Source organism: Rhinopithecus bieti, unplaced genomic scaffold, assembly GCF_001698545.2.
Source record: "Rhinopithecus bieti isolate Rb0 unplaced genomic scaffold, ASM169854v2 scaffold_7308, whole genome shotgun sequence".
Taxonomy (NCBI): Eukaryota; Metazoa; Chordata; class Mammalia; order Primates; family Cercopithecidae; genus Rhinopithecus; species Rhinopithecus bieti.
Genome location: NW_016805423.1, coordinates 496600 through 510257, shown reverse-complemented (window position 1 = coordinate 510257; position 13658 = coordinate 496600). Strand labels below are relative to the sequence as shown.

The 13658-nt window shown below is 43.3% G+C and overlaps 1 pseudogene; it reads right to left on the bottom strand.

The window, feature by feature from the left end:
* Nucleotides 1–10815: 10815 nt before the first annotated feature.
* Nucleotides 10816–12980, bottom strand: LOC108529862 (repressor of RNA polymerase III transcription MAF1 homolog; annotated as a pseudogene).
* Between the last annotated feature and the right edge of the window lie 678 nt (nucleotides 12981–13658).

The following is a 13658-nucleotide window of genomic DNA, read 5'->3' as shown; positions in this document are numbered from 1 at the left end:
CCTTTCCTTTCCTTTCCTTTCCTTTCCTTTCCTTTCCTTTCCTTTCCTTTCCTTTCCTTTCCTTTCCTTTCCTTTCCTTCCTTCCTTCCTTCCTTCCTTCCTTCCTTCCTTCCTTCCTTCTTTCTTTCTCTTTCTTTTCTTTCTCTCCTGAGTCTTGTTCTTGTTGCCCAGGCTAGAGTGCAATGGCGTGATCTCAGTTCACTGCAACCTCCGCCTCCCAGGTTCCAGTGATTCTGCCTCAGCCTCCTGAGAAGCTGGGATTACAAGTGCCTGCCACCACGCCCAGCTAATTTTTGTATCTGTATTATTATTATTTTAAGTAGAGATGGGGTTTCATTATGTTGGTCAGGCTGGTCTCGAACTGCTGACCTCAGGTGATCTGCCTACTTTGGCCTCCCAAAGTGCTGGGATTACAAGCATGAGCCACTGCGCCCGGCCCAGAATCCTCTTTTTTATATGGTCTCAGATTAGAGTTTGCTAAAAGGGTAGTTTGCACAAAATTTGGGAGGTGGAGGAGAAGTAGCAGCCACTCCTCTCAGAAGGTCATTGTGGTTAGGTGCAATGGCAGATGCAGAAGTGCCCAGCGGGTTCCAGCTTGCCCTTGCCCTCCACACTCTTTGACCAGCTTTCCTATCAAGTGCTGGCCCTGATAACCAGCAGCAGCCCCAGCCTTATCATCTGATGCTTGGTGTGGACCCATAGCCAATGCAGGCAGGTGCTTTTTGTAGACTTCTCTACCAGCTTCTTGAATTTGACAGTGGGATCTACTTCTCAGATCCAGATTGATGACTCTCTGATCTCACTTCTTTCCAACCTTCACTTCCCAGCTCCCCCTATCATTGTGTAAGGTCTAATTCCAAATCCCTTATCCTAGAGCTCTTTGATTTTTTATTTTTTTAGACGGAGTTTCACTCTTGTTGCCCAGGCTGGTATGCAATGGCATGATCTGGGCTCACTGAAAACCCCACCTCCCGGGTTCAAGTGATTCTCCTGCCTCAGCCTCCTGAGTAGCTGGGATTACAGGCTAATTTTTTGTATTTTTAGTAGAGATAGGGTTTCACCATGTTAGCCAGACTGGTCTCGAACTCCTGACCTCAGATGATCTGCCCACCTCAGTCTGCCAAAGTGCTGGGATTATAGGTATGAGCCACAGCGCCTGGCCCCTTATCCCAGAATTCTTTGTAGTTCTGCTTCTCTGATTGAACTTGGATTGATAGACACAATTTCCTTTTGATGTTTCACTCAACCCAGAGGAAAGAGATTGATAGAAAATGAAAAGAGGTAATTTTAAAGCTGTGGCAGTGTTTGAGAAGGTGAGCCTGGCTAGGACATGGCAGTGGGAAGTTTTATGCCCAGAGAGCAGTGGGGACCAACAGGTGGCGGCACATCGAAAGGGCATGGAGAAGCGAAAGAATATCAAAGGGAAAATGGGGTCTGCTTCCTGCCTCCACCAAGACCTGCCTCTGAGGACAGCTCTCGTTCTCTTCTCACTGTCAGGATGGTTTGTTGAAGGATGACATGTCACAGGTGATACTTTCAGCCCCAAGAGAGAAGGAGAATCAGAGAAAAAGTACAAAGGCAGGAGCAGTGGAAAATAAAACACCAAGCAAGAAGAAAATCACACCATGGATTTATTAATCTAGACAGGACTTTAGAGAATTTCTCTTGTGACACGACTTTATAGAACCACATCTTGTTTTATCGTCTTCCTATTTGGGACCATAGAAGAAACCGTAATAAATAAATAAATCTCTCCTTTTTTTTTTTTTTTTTTTAAAACGATTACCAAGAATGTTGCCTATTCCATTGTGCATGATCCTAAATATAAGGATTCATGTAAAAATGGTCCTTTCAGAGTTCAAAGGTAGATAGAAATGAGTCTTCCAACACTTTGGAACACGGTCATTTGTAAGACAAAAAGAAGTATGACATCTCTTTCATTTTCTTCTCTGCCCTAGCTGCCAGGAAACCTAGAGATATGTTTTCTGCTCAGATGAAGGAATATTATTTAGCTCAAGCTAATATTATCATTCCTTACTCCATTCCTTTGAGAGTGTGAAACATCCTTGGACAAGTTTCTTTGTGGTTGCCTAAGGCAACTTTATCTTTAATGAATTAGCTAAAGGTCCTGCCGCTTGCCTTCCCTTTTTGTTTCAGAGACACCCTAGAGAGGAAATATTTTATTTCTGATACTTGACATCATTTCTTTCCATCTCACCCAAGAAACCAAAAAGGTTTTTGACCAAGAAGAAAATAAATGAGAAGGCAGAGGCCACGTTTCCAATTTGAATATAAATAAAATTATACTTGCACATGGGCACAAAAAATGAGATTATTTTTGTTATGAGATACAACTAAGATATGGATCACCTTCAGGATTGCTCGTTTGTGTTGAGCTGTTAGAAAGAGCCCCGTAGTTTGCTTCTAAACAGTCAATAAAGAGTTTTCACAGTCATATGATGAATTTTCTTATAGGTTACCATAGAGACTATGGGCTAGCTCTATTGGATTCCTCAGCTTTTTTATTTTTAGGTAATAGTCCAGTTACTAAAAAATAAATAAATAAATAAATAAAAACGGCTTTCCAATAGAATCATATATGGGTGATCTTATTCTTTTCCAATTTTTTGAAAATATAGTTATATTGTTCGTAATCAAAATTAAATTTATAAAGAAAATATTGTTGTGACAACAAACTGAAATTCCATTTGTAAGGTTGAAGTCCATAAATTTCATCATAACAATTCTATCCTCAGGCTACAGAAAAGTGAGTTAAAATCAACATGTGGAATTTAACCTGAAGCCCTGAAGAGAATTCAAACTGGTTCCAGATACTGTGAACACAGTGTCAAGGAGAATTCACTCTCACTTTGTTAGAGAAATGAAAGACCTAGGTAACACTGCCCAGTTTAACTGTGAGTAACGTGGCAAAAAACGTGTAGTAACCATGTAAACATATTATAGCAAACCCAAATACCTCCACAACACACGCACTATGTACACACACCAGCATACACACACAGTATAAGCACCATGAAAATGAGGACTTTTTCTATTTTGTGGTATCACCAGAGCCCAAAAACTGTCTTACAGTAGTAGGTACTCAAATATATGTTGAATAAATGATTAGAATGCAAAAGGCATACAAAGATACCAGGACAGAAGGACATACCACTCTCTAACAAGGGCATGTTTTCCACAAATGCTTTGTACTATAAGAACACATAGAACAGACCAGGCACGGTGGCTCATGCCTATAATCCCAGCACTTAGAGTGAGGCGGGTGGATCACCTGAGGTCAGGAGTTTGAGACCAGCTTGGCCAACATGGTGAAACCCTGTCTCTACTAAAAAATACAAAAATTAGCCAGGCGTGGTGGCAGGTGCCTGTAATCCCAGCTACTCGGGAGGCTGAGGCAGGAGAATTGCTTGAACACAGTAGGTGGAGGTTGCAGTGAGCTGAGATTGTGCCACTGCACTCCGGCCTGGGCAATGAGAGTGAGATTCTGTCTCAAAAACAAAACAAAACAAAACAAAAAACAAAACAAAACAAAAACATAAAACAAAACATCCCAAAAAACCCCACACAGAATGTCATTTTAAAATAATACGATCTATGAGATGATAAGCTAAGACAACAGAATGTGTTCAAGAGGATATTGCAGAGCTAAAGAAAAATTAACATTATTAGTTATATAATAAACAATATAGTTAGAAACTGAATAGACATGGCTGGAAGTTCAATTTTGGTGGAGACAACCACTTTTCTTTCCCTCCCTTCCTTCCTTCCTTCCTTCCTTCCTTCCTTCCTTCCTTCCTTCCTTCCTTTCTTTCTTTCTTTCTTTCTTTCTTTCTTTCTTTCTTTCTTTCTTTCTTTCTTTCTTTTGAGACAGGGTCTCACTCTGTTGCCCAGGCCTGAGTGCAGTGGTGCAATCATAGTTCACTGCAGCCTGGAACTCCTGGGCGCAAGTGATCCTCCCCCACTCAGCCTCCTGAGTAGCTGGGACTCTAGGTTGGTGCTACCATGCCTGGCTAATATTTTTGTATTGCTTTTTGTGGAGACAGGATCTTGTTATGTTGCCTAGGCTGGTTTTGAACTCATATCCTCAAGTAATCCTCCCACCTTGGCCTCCCAAAATGTTGAGATTACAGGCATGAGCCACCATGCCTGGCTGGTAATCACAATTAATACAGAGAAAAGAGAGAAAAAAATTAATTTAAATTTATTTATTATTATTTTAAATAGTTCCCTGGTTGGTTAGAAAAATTTATTTATTTATTTACTTATTTACTTATTTATTTATTTTTTCAGACAGAGTTTCACTCTTGTTGCCCAGGCTGGAGTGCAATGGCACGATCTCTACTCACTGCAATCTTCGCCTTCCAGGCTCAAGCGAGTCTCCTGCCTCAGCCTCCCAAGTAGCTGGGATTACAGGCGCCCACCACCACACCCAGATAATTTTTTGTATTTTTAGTAGAGATGGGATTTCACCATGTTGGCCAGGCTGGTCTTGAACTCCTGATTCACCCACCTTGGCCTCCCAAAGTGCTGGGATTACAGGCATGAGCCACTGCACCCGGCCAGAAAAAAAATTTTTGATATAGAAAGAAAATGATAGACATAGAAAAGGGCAAAGATAATCCTTTGGTGGCTTTGAAGTACAGAGTCTGACAAATAAAACTAGAAAAATATGTTCAGAGATATAATGCAAAACAAGTACCCCAAGAAGAAAAAAGAAGATAATTTTTAGGCAGATAAAACATAGCATTTATTTGGAAGAATTGACTAAGAATGATGCTAATCAGCCAGGCACGGCTGATTTTTGTTTTTTCAGTAGAGACAGGGTTTCACCATGTTGACCAGGCTGGTCTCGAACTCCTGACCTCAGGTGATCTGCCCACCTCAGCCTCCCAAAGTGCTGAGATTACAGGTGTGAGCCACCACGTCGGGACTATAAAGCTTGATAAAGTAAAAATGATATGAGCAAAAAACAAGAGTGAAAGAGAAGGGAAAGGAAAGAAATATACCTATGCCAATAATTACATGTTTTATAGTATAGAGACAATTGATACTATGTAAAACTGAAGCATGCACTTAAAAGTAACATGTAACATTCCAAACTCTTAACAGCTTTCATTTTTTTTAAACCTATGGGAACAGAAGAATCCTATAACAACCAATGTTTCCTAAAGTGAAAAAAATGTATTTAATTTCATTTTTTTGTGTTAAACTCAAGTGAAATTAAACTGAAGACTCAGTTTTCTTAGAAAGCAGCATAAGTTGGGCATGGTGGCTCATTTCCATAATCTCAGAACTTTGGGAGGCCGAGGTGGGAGGATTGATTGAGCCCAGGACTTCAAGACTAGCCTGGACAACATATGAGACTCCGTCTGTATTTAAAAATTAAGGCCAGATGTGGTGGCTCAAACCTGTAACCCCAGCACTTTGTGGAGCCGAGGTGGGTGGATCACTTAAATGCAGGAATTTGAGACCAGCCTGGGCAACATGGTGAAACTCCACCTCTACAAAAAAAAAAAAAAAAAAAAGAAAATTAGCCTGGTGTGGTGGGGCATACCTGTAGTCCCTACTTGAGAGTCTGAGATGGGAGGACCGACTGAGCTGGGGAGGTCAAGGCTGCAGTGAGCTGAAATTGCACTGCTGCACTCCAGCCTGGGTGACAGAGCAAGACTCTGTTTCAGAAAAAAAAAAAAATCAAAAACAACAACAAAAGCAGCATTTGTAGCATGAGCCTAATCTTTTATACAGTTAGAAGAAAATTAGGAAATAAACACTGATACAATATTATTATCTAACTTACAGACCTTGTTTAAATTCCATCAATTGTCCGAAATGTATCCTTTATACAAAAGAAAACCATTTTCTGGTCCAGGATACAATCCAGACTCATGGTTTGCATCGAGTTGTCAGGTCTCTTTAGTTTTCTTTAATCTGCACAGTTCCTCAGTCTTTTCTTGTCTTTTATAAGCTTGATGTTTTTTGGGTCGTATAGGCCAATGATTTTGTAGACTGTCCCTCCATTTGAGCTAGTCTGATGTTTTCTCAGGATTAGATTTGGATTACGCATTTTTGGTAGAAATATCACAGGATTGATATTTTTTCCTTGGTTCATCATCAGAACTGGCCTGCGGTGATGCTGCAGGGAGGGGCAGGGCAATAAATACACTGACCTCACTCTCTTTCGCCCCTCATTCTCCTGCTGGTGCTCCCTATTGCTGGAATACACTGGCGTTCAGCAGGAGGAGCGCCCGTTCACATAGCCCAGGTACAGAGTAGGTCCTGAAGCCAAGTGCTCAGTCCATGAGGTTTCAGGAGCTGCTTTTTAGTGGAGATTAACTGACAATAAAGGTGGACACAGCCTTTCTCAAACATTCTACGACTGTTATTCTCCTACTGTGGCATGCCAAGTGTTCTATGTGTTACCTTTGTCTGCAACAGATACTTCCACAATTGTTGGGTGTGCTGGTCATAGGTGCAGTGGCAGGCAGCTGGCTCCACACCTCAGCTTGCTACAGATGCCTTTTTGCTCTAGGCCCTGCTCAAAACTTGCAGCCCCTCCATGTGTTCATGCTGATATAAATACACACAGACACACACACACATACACACAAATAGGGGAGAAAGGAAGGAACATTCTTTTTTTTTTTTGAGATGGAGTTTTACTCTTGTTGCCTAGGCTGGAGTGCAATGATGCAATATCAGCTCACCACAACCTCCACCTCCCAGGTTCAGGCAATTCTCCTGCCTCAGCCTCCCGAGTAGCTGGGATTACAGGCATGTGCCACCATGCCCAGCTAAGTTTGTATTTTTAGTAGAGACGGGTTTCTCCATGTTGATCAGGCTGGTCTCGAACTCCCGACCTCAGGTGATCCTCCCGCCTCACCCTCCCAAAGTGCTGGCATTACAGGCGTGAGTCACCATGCCCGGCCAGAACATTTTTTCTTGTAGAAGAAAGCCAACTAAAAAATATAGAAGAAATGATGGATGGAATTTGAAACTCACCATATGGCAAACATAAAAGTAATAATTGACTTGGGCAGGAATCATCAATTGACGCTAAAACTAAAACTCCTGGGAGAGAAAGTTTGAGGAATAATAGTATTTACTCAAGATAGACTAAAAGTATTTTTTCACAAGATACTTACTAATTACAAATGGAAAAACAGTAACTCTATAGTGGAGAAGTTTGGCACACGTCACCTTAACCCAGTAAACAAAATTAATATCACCAGGAGAGGGACATATTGATATCACATGCCTCCTGGTGAGTTTTACGGTATTCCAACCGAAAGTGTGCAACTTGAATCTAACCTGAGGAAATACCAGAACTCAAATTGAGGAGTATTTTATAAAATAACTGCTCTGTTGAGACAGGTCGAACTGTGACTCCCAAGAAAGATATGTTGAAGTTCGAATCCCCAGTATGTCAGAACATGACCTGATTTGGAAATAAGAGTTGTTGCAGATGTAATTAATTTAAGATGAGGTCTTACTAGAGGAGAATGGGCCTTTAATCCAATATGACAGGTATCCTTATTAGAAGAGAAGACAAGACACAGAGACACAGACACACAAAGGGAGAATATCAAGTGAGGACAGAGGCAGGGGCTGCAGGGCTGCAGCTGCAAACCAAGGCACACCAGGGGCTGCCGGCAACCACCAGAAACTGGGAACAGGCAAGAAAAGATACCCCTACACGTTTCCAGGGGAGCACAGCCCTGCTGACACCTTGATTTTAGACTTCTAGCTATCAGAGCAGTGGGAAAATAACTTTGTGCTGTTTAAAGCCATCTAGTTTGTAATCATTTGTTATGGCCGGCCTAGGAAACTAATACATTTGTGTTTGTCAGAATGCCAATGTCATGAAATGCAGATGGAAAGACTGAGGACTTCTGCAGATTCAAGTAGACTAAAGAGACATGGCAACTGAACGTTACTCATGATCTAAAATGTTCTTTTGTTCTAAAGGACATTATGGAGACATCTGGCAAAATCTGAATAGAATTATTTAGAGTGGATAATAATATTATCACCAACGCTAATTTCTTGATTTATTTTTTATGTTTTATTTTTAGAGATAGAGTCTTTGTCACCACACAGTAATAGCGGGAGACTATTATAGTGGGAGTGTCTTTTTGTCACTTCTGATAAGGAGTTCTGTTGTGTCTGTTAGGTCCATTTGGTTGTGTTAGTTCGGGTCCCGAACATCTTTACCAGTTTTCTGCCTTGATGATCTGTCTAATACTGTCAATGGGGTGTTGAAGTCTCCCACTATTATTGTGTGGTTATCTGAATTTCTTCTTAGGTCTGCAAGAACTTTTTTAATGAATCTGGGTGCTCCTGTGTGGAGTGGATATGTATTTAGCATAGTTAGGTTTTCTTGTTGAATTGAAACCTTTACCATTATAGAATATTATATAAGGGTAACAAATTCCCTTAGTATTTACTTCTCTGAAAAGGATCTTATTTTTCCTTCACTTATGAGGCTTAGTTGGCTGAATATGAAATTCTTGGTTGGAATTTCTTTTTTATTTTATTTATTTTATTTTTTGAGATGGAGTCTCACTCTGTCACTCAGGCTGGAGTGTAATGGCGCTATCTTGGCTCACAGCAACCTCCACCTCGGGTTCAAGTGATTCTCCTGCCTCAGCCTCCCGAGTACCTGGGATTACAGGTGCCCACCACCATGTTCGGCTAATATTTGTATTTTTAGTAGAGATGGGGTTTTACTGTGTTAGTCAGGCGGTCTCAAACTCCTGACCTCAGGTGATCCACCTGCCTTGGCCTCCCAAAGTGCTGGGATTACAGGTGTGAATCACTGTGCCTGGCCGGAATTTCTTTAAAAAATAATGCTGAATATAGACCCCCCATCTTTTCTGGCTGTACGGTTTCTACTGAAAGGCCTACTGTTAGCCTAATGGTGTTTCCTTTGTAGGTGACCTGCTGTTTCTCTCCAGCTGCCTTTAAAACTTTTTCTTTCATTTTGACCTTGGAGAATCTGATGATTATGTGTCTTGGGGATAGTCATCTTGTGGAGTGTCTTGCAGGGGTTCTCTGCATTTCCTGCATTTGAATGTTGGCCTCTAGCAAGGTTAGGGAAATTTTCATGGGCAATATCCTCAAATACGTTTTCCGAGTAGCTTGCTTTCTCTCCTTCTCTTTCAGGGATGCCAGTGAACTGTAGATCTGGTCTCTTTACATAACCTATATTTCTTGGAGGTTTTGTTCATACTTTTAAATTCTTTTTTCTTTATTTTTGTCTGACTGAGTTATTTTGGAGAACTGGTCTTTAAGCTCTGAGAGTCTTTCCTCAGTTTGGTCTATTCTGCTATTAATACTTGAGGTTGTATTACTAAATTCTTGAAGTGAGTTTTTTAGGTCTATCAGATCAGTTTACTTTTTTCTTAAAATAGCCATGTCATCTTTCATCTCCTGTAGCATCTTATTGGATTCCTTAGATTCCTTGGATGGGGTTTCAACTTTCTCCTGAATCTCAGTGATATTCATTCCTATCCATTTTCTGAATTCTATGTCTGTCATTTCAGCCATTTCAGCCTGGCTAGGGACGATTGCGAGGGAATTGGTGTGGTGGTTTGGAGGTAAGAAGATACTCTGGTTTTTGAGTTACCGGAGTTCTTGCACTGGTTCTTTCTCATCTGTGTGGGCTGATGTTCCTTCAATTTTTGAAGTTGTTGTGCTTTGAATAGGTTTTCTGCTTTTATCTTCTTTGATGATCTTGGTTTGATTGTGGTTATATGGTGGGTTTGGTTGACTTGCTTCATTTCTGGAAGATTTTAGGGGGCCCAGGCTCTGCTCAGCACTCCTGAGCTGTGTGCTCTAACTCTGGGGGGCTGGTGCTGGGCACCTGGCTGTGTTCTCTGAACCCTCAAGGTTAGGAATCTGTTCTACTGGAGGGGCCGAGTTGTTCCCAGTCTGCTGGCCACAGCACTATGATGGAAGGTGCTAGCCAAAGCACTTGGTCAGGGTGGTGTCAGTGAGATCTGTGCTTACTAATGTCTGGCAGCAGCTGCAGCAGCATGGCGGTGCACACGTGTTAGCTGGGGCGGGGTTCCGGCAGAACTGGAGAGGCGGTGGTGTTCCTGTATGTGCTCATGCCAGTGGCGGCGGTGGTGCATTGGTGGGGGGGAGAATGGGGGCTGGGGCACTGGCAGCTGTGGGGTTGCTGGTGCTGTGTTTGCACTTGCACTGGCGATGGTGGCAGCTGGGGTGGGGTGCTGGTGGAGGTGAGGTTGCCAGCATTCATGACCATGTTATAAAATTTTTAAATTTTTGTCTCAATTTTTTTTTAAGTCACAGACATTTTTACTGGAAAGTAATGAGCTGCAGCAAAGTGACACTCACTGCATGCAACCAGATGGGTGAGGTGGGGTACAGGTGGGTGCCAAGAGCTGGCCCAAGACTAGAGCTCATGACCTCTGGGGCCTCTGGTCATAAGCCCTTTGGGCTGGTGTGTGCAGGCCCAGCAGAAATACGAAAATAAACTCTGTGGTCTAGCTGTCCCTGCCTGTGGCAGTTTGTTTGGGCAAGGTGGTTACTCTTGGCAGCAGGTCCTGCACTGTCTAGTCCAGCCACAGTGTGGGCAGCAGAAGCCTATGGGGTTGAGTGGACACCAACAGGCTGGAGCCAAAGGGCTAGGCAGGCGTGGCCTTGGGCAGTGCTGAGACTCTGGCAGCACCAGGGTCTGGCCTGCAACTGGGGAGGCCTCAGGGGCTCTCAGGTGGGCAGGTCCAGGCACTGGTTGAAGCTGGATGAAGCTGGGGCCTGTGCTCCTCCTCATCACTGGGACTCTGTCCTCCATGGTCTGGTCTCTTCAGCCCTATCCTCACTGCCTCTGCCTCTGCTTTCTTTCTCTTCCTCCTCCTGCCCCAGTTCCATGTCCATCTTGTTGCCTGCCTCTGAGGGTGTGTAGGTGGAGCTGCTAATGGAGTGGTGGCTGAAGAAGACAATTTGCTCCCTTTGTGGTAGAAGAAGTCGTCGAAGGACCAGAGGGTATCTTCTTCCCTGAAGGGGTCTGGGTCTAAGTCTGGGTTATAGCTGTAGGTGTCCCATTAAGCCAGGCAGATCTCCTCATCCACTGTGTTCCACAGCTGTGTCTTAGGACCTTGATGTCCCTCCATGCAGCTGAGAACAGACTGTAGTTGACTGCATTCACCACCCAGCTGAGGCTGGGCTTCCAGCTGAACCCACGGCTGTGGGCTGTGCTGAGGTCATAGGCCTGAAAGGACTCGCTAAGCAAGACAATCAAGTGGAAGAGGATCTTGCAATTGCACTTGTCCCTGAGGGGTCCTCGTCCTTGCCATGTTGGTTCTTGCTCAGGCTGCTGGAGCTGAGGCCCCAGGTCTGGGATGAGGAGAGAGCCTTCAGTACGCAGGCTGCCCTCCTATCAGAACAGCTTGCACCAGTGTTTGTAGTCTCTCGCTTTCTTACGTGAGTAGCTCTCAATCCTGCCGATAATGTGGGTATCTTTGCTCTCTACAGTTAGCTGCGAATTGATGGCTTCAAAGCTCCAGTTCTCCAACAGCTTCCTGTATCAGGGAGGGAGCTCCATGCTTGAGACGGGCCATTGCTCCCTGCCTGGTGGGGCTAAATCAGGCCTGGCTGGGTCATTGGCACCAGTGCATAGGCAGGGCAGGCTCTGCACAGTGTGGGCTCCTCAGTACCAGAGGGTTGCACCATGGCCTCCACCCAGGCCACACTGTATCTGGGGGAAGAAACTCCATGGCAGTGTCTCGTTACACCTGGCCCTGCTGGCCCATCCAGGTGGTCACTATGACACACCCTTACCCCACTGCACATCGCCTGCTTTAGCCACAACATGCCACCAACCACCACAGATCACCTTGGTCAGCCAGCAGTCAATGTCTATCAGTCAAAATTCCTAGAACTAAATAAGTAGAAAAGAAACTTAACTTCTTCAACTTAAAAATATTTGCTTCTATCTGCCTATGAAAATGTTAACATTTGTGAAAGGTATATGGCAATTCTTCAACTATTCTTTCAACTGCTCTGTAAGCCTGAAATTACGTCAAAATAAAATTCAAAACAAAACCAAAACCTTATACACTTAAGGGTTACTTGAGTTAGTGGTTTACAGCAACAGATACTCAAATCTGGTTTGTGTTACTTCTGAGAATCAAGCTTTGTATCTCTTTCTTCATGGCTCTTTCTGGTGTAAAGTACAACTTGAATCTCATGTTAGAAGGTCTATCCCAACAAAGCCCAGGCCACTGGACTCTAGAGGCTTCATGCATGTGGCAGACTCCTGAATATTGTCAGGCTTTATCTCCCGTTTTCTGGCACGCAGGTAATTTACTAAGGCATTTAGGTGCTAGCTCTTTGGGGCTGTCCGGGTCCAATTAGCATGATAAAGACATGTAATGGATCAGATTGGGCTTCTGGGTCCCTCCAGATTACATTCTGACCAAGTGCAGGCAAGCCGACATAGCCCGGAGGCAGGACAGGAAAAGTATACTGCTGTCCCTGCCACAACAGGGCATGAGAGGATTAAGGTGGGGGTGGGCAGGATAAAGCAGTTGCCAGGTCAATAGTGGCACACCAGCTGCCAGGGGCTGTGTGGATTTGCTCCAGTAAAAATACCACCTCTGCAATTCTGGTTGTGATTCACCTCACCACTGGATTAGTCTGTAATAATCTGTGGTCATTTTCCATGACCTACTTGATTTGTACTCTGATCAAACAAGTGAGTTAATTGTGGATTTGGTAGGAATCACCACTTTACATCTTTCAAGTCTTGGTGGTGGCATTAAGCTCATGTGAGGAAAAGAAAAAAAGTTTGTGAGAAGGCAGGCACACTGTAGGAGCTTGATAAATGACAGCTGTCATCGTTGTCATTGTTGTTATTGTCTTAGCCAAGTCAGGGTCAGAATCTACATTATCTTTTTCTTTTTGAAGTACCGTATTTCATTGCTCCTAAGAAGCATACCGTTGTGTACTTTAACACCTCTGAAGCCAGGATACAATAATAGTTGATGGTATGTTATGATTCCTGTTGTCTAGATTAAAATTGCCTTCATTTTTAGAGGACTTTTCTTTGCTTCTGCCTGTCACTTGGGGCACAGAGTGATTTACCAATGAGAGTAAAGCTTCAGGGTCTCTCATTTGCATGGTCCTTCCAAGGCCCTGAAAGGGTTCCTCCTCACAGCTTCATGGGATCAAATTACATATATTTTTTTCTGAGACAGTCTCACTCTGTTGCCCAGGTTGGAGTGCAGTGTTGCTATCTCAGCTCACTGCAACCTCTGCCTCCCAGGTTGAAGTGATTCTCATGCTTCAGACTCCAGAGTAGCTGGGATTACAGGCACACACCACCACACCCAGCTAATTTTTTTTTTTGTTTTTAGTAGAGAGATGCAGTTTAGCCATGTTGGCCAGGCTGGTCTCAAATTCCTGGCCTCAAGTGATCTGCCTACCTCAGCCTCCCAAAGCGCTGGGATCACAGATGTGAGCCAACACACTCAGCCTCATCATAGGTTTTTATAAAATTTGCAAGAGTAAGATATTTTGTATTTCCTTTTTAAAACAGGGCATCAAATTATATAAGCTTTGTGTTCTACCCTTGCCAAGGAACTCATAATAATGTGAAACTACAGATGGTCCCT